Below are 3,674 nucleotides of genomic sequence, written 5' to 3' on the forward strand. Positions count from 1 at the left end.
AGATAAAGAGTTCCTGCGGACGACCCCCCCGGGCCCTCCCACTCAGCCCTCCTAGGGTGCGACGACCTGGGACCGGTCCCCACTGCTGGTTTCAGCAGTTAGATGGGAGAACTGAAAGATCACTCTGACCTTTCCTGCCCCGATCGCCAAGCGACAGTGTAGGCTGGCCTGAGTCATTGCAGTGGCAAGGCGTGTTTGCTCCCAGCCCTGTCGGTCACTGGGACCCGGAGATGACAGGGCCCGGCCTGTGAAGGTCACAGGGCAGTGGAGGACATGGATGATGCAGACATAACAACCCGCAATGGCAGGTGAGCCAGCCCAGCCAGAGAGAAGGTGCGGGGCTGCGGGGCACCGGGCAGAGGGCAGCAGGGCCTGGCCCGGGTCAGCAGGGCTCTGCAGCAGACACCGCATCTGAGGCTGGACAGAAGTTTAAGGAATGCTCCGCAGGAAAAAGGCTGCCCTGCGTGTGCCCTGTGAGACCTCAGCCCAGTGCCTGAGCCCACCTGCTGGCACTTGCCACTCTCAGAACACCCTGTGTGAGAGAGAGAACTGCTATGTGCCCATTTCTGCTGCTGGCAGTGCCCCGGAGCCCCCACAGGTCCCAGGGGCCTTGGGCAGCCTCATGTGGGGCACCCCCTCTGCAGCCAGTTCTCGGATAACACGATTAGCCACAGACGGAAGCAGTCAGAGCTCTGTTCCATGTCCATCATGCCCGGGTCACGAAGAGAAACCCCTCACAGTGAGATGATTCCAAGGTTTATAGGGGTGTCAGCAGCCACACAGAACACAGTCACATATGCATGGACCTCCTACTATGTGCATGAGCAGTGGTAGTGCTCTCCACGACTTATCACTAGTCCTCACGCACTCTGGAAGTGAGGTGGTAATATATCCATTTTTCAGGTAAGGAAACCAAGGCTCAGAAATTTGCTAGGATTAGCCATCCACTTGCTGCTTCCCATGTTGTACATGCACCTGGCCAAGTTCACCACGACCCCCAGGTCAGACTAACCAGAAGCTGAGGTCCAGCTCTGCTCCTGTTTACCGAAGAGCACAGACCCCCTCTCCACCTCCACTGCCTTCCCAACCCCCGCCCGAGGTCTAGGGCGAAACCCCACCTGGTCCTAGAGCATTGGTTCTCAACCTTCCGAATGCCGCGACCCTTTAATACAGTTCCTCATGTTGTGGTGACCCCCAATGTCATTGTTACAAATTGAACATAATTAAAGCATAGTGATTAATCACAAAAACAATATGTAATTATATATGTGTTTTCCGATGGTCTTTGGTGACCCCTGTGAAAGGGTTGTTCGACCCCCAAAGGGGTCGCGACCCACAGGTTGAGAACTGCTGTCCTAGAGACACCGACCTGCTCTAGGTAGGGGAGGAGGCGTTTGCTGCACAACAACTATCTGTGCTGAGCACGTTCAGGTACTCTTTTCCATTTAATCTTCTCAAGCACCCTATAATGAATATCCCCATTTTATAGAGGAGAAAGCTGAGGCTCTGAGGTGTTAAACTGGGGTTGCTTGGTAACATATTGTGCCAGGCCCAGGCCAGGTTACCTGAACCTGAAGTCCACACTTCTGCTGCACCAAACCACTTCTCCGTGTTGCCATTTGAGTGGTTCTGGGGCACCTGCCAGGCCTCCTCTGTTCGTGACCACCTGCGACGGCCCTGCTCAAGCCCTGGCCCCGCGAGCAGCAGGCCAGGGATGAAAGGGAAAAAGGATCTGCTTCCCGCCCAAAGCCCAGAGGATCTTGCTGAGCCAGGGCAGCTCTCTGCTGCCACGAGAGGCTGAGGGGACAGGAGTCCTGCCCGAATCCAGTTCTGGGCTGCAATGCAGAGGCCCTGGCCAGCCTTTCCGATTCCCCCTCCAAGAGATGGGGCCCTGCTGTCTCTCCCATATTCTGATCCTGGGTCCTCCCCTCCCCAGTTCCTGCTTCAACTGGATAGGCCCTTGCTATGGGGACTCCAAGACCCCCTTGTTACACCAGTGTCCCTACTGCTCCATCCTACTAGGGCACCTTGAACACCTGTCTCTTTGTCCTCAAGTTTTCTGAGTCCTTTGATACTGACTTTGGCTGCTGACCTCATACCCTATACTCGTTCCCAGTGCCCACCAGCCACATCTGTCAGGACTTATCCACCGCCTTCATCTGGCCTGTCATGTTCTGAGACCCCCAGGTTCCATCACCGGGTTTCATGCCCCCGAACCTCACTGCCTCTGTCTTGCGTCCCTGACATCACCATTGAGCCCTCCTGACGTGATATGCAGGCCACAATCTTGGCCCTGACGTGGGTCAACGTTCCCCAACACACTCCTTGTCCCAAAATCCCCACGATTGAACCTCAGCCAAGATACGCGGGCCCAGACTTCCTGGCCTTCACCCAGCCACCGCCAAAGCCCCGGGTGAACATACAGTGGACAGACTCTTGGCGCAGCTTTCCACCCCGTCACCCCCCACCCCCATCATCCAGATCAAGATAACAGGCAAGTATGCTACCGAGCCCCATGCCACGGCCATAGCGCAGCATGGTGATGTGTGCACCGAGAGGCCCACAGCCAGGCAGGTGGCTGTGCAGGCAGCCGTGCAGCCCCCAAGCAGGGCCCAACCCCCCCCCCCCTTCATTTCAGTCTCCACCCAGGACAAGTGCTGCTGCTGTCAAACACACTGCCCGCTCAGCCTCAGAGCACTTGGAACTGGGTGCCCGCTGCCCTCACATTCCCTGCAAGACAAATGATGCCCATCAGGACCTCAGGGTCCTCAGAGAGCAACACCCCACTCCACCAGTCATGACAGTAATGCGCAGTGAAGACCGACCACTCACAGCACCGCTCCTGACCAACGTGGCCAGACGGGAAAACTCAAAGCAAAATGAACCTTCACACCGGAGGGGACAGCCAGACATGGTCGGTGTCGTGGTCAACGGATTCGTTATTTCTGGAGACCTGTCTCGTAACGTGTGACAAAAAGCGTAACACTGCTCATGCCCTTTGACCTAGAAATTCCACTTGGGGAAGGTTTCCCAGTAAAATACTAAGCAAGTAATTTGTACAGAGATATTCATAGCAGTGATATTTATAATAGCGAGAAATAGGAAAGAGCCCAAAGGCTCAGCACTTGGGGATTAACCGAGCAAACTGGGTCGTGTGAGCACCTTGATGCTTTGTGCCAGGAGGCGTGGGTGTGTGCAGGGTCCCGAGGAGTGTGCACCCCCAGGAGGCGTGGGTGTGTGCAGGGTCCTGAGGAATGTGTATCCCCCAGGAGGCCAGACGGGACATAATTAGCTCAGACCAGCTCAGACTCCAGCTTCACCAGGGCAACGTTCAGTCGGTTATTTTATGTTGATTCAGTGAAGTCCGTAATCTTCCTGGTAATTAGGAGGGCTTTCGAGGTCATTTTAAATTAAGTGGTTTCTTTTTTTAAAAGGCATTGGCAATGTTAAAGAGGAGCGGTGTTGATGAAATTTCATAACTGCCCTTGGGCATGCTCACCTTCCAAGAAGTTCTCTCTCTAACCTCTATTCTCCTTATGTCTGAGCAAAAAGAGCCAGGCTCGCCCACAGGACTGAAAGGGGGCGGTGCCCAGGCTGGTATAGACCCAGGTGCCCAGGGCTCCGAGAGCCACGGGCCTGGCGTGAGGCCCCAGACATTGGGATGCAGGAACCCC

Source organism: Myotis davidii, unplaced genomic scaffold (assembly GCF_000327345.1).
Source record: "Myotis davidii unplaced genomic scaffold, ASM32734v1 scaffold118, whole genome shotgun sequence".
NCBI lineage: Eukaryota > Metazoa > Chordata > Mammalia > Chiroptera > Vespertilionidae > Myotis > Myotis davidii.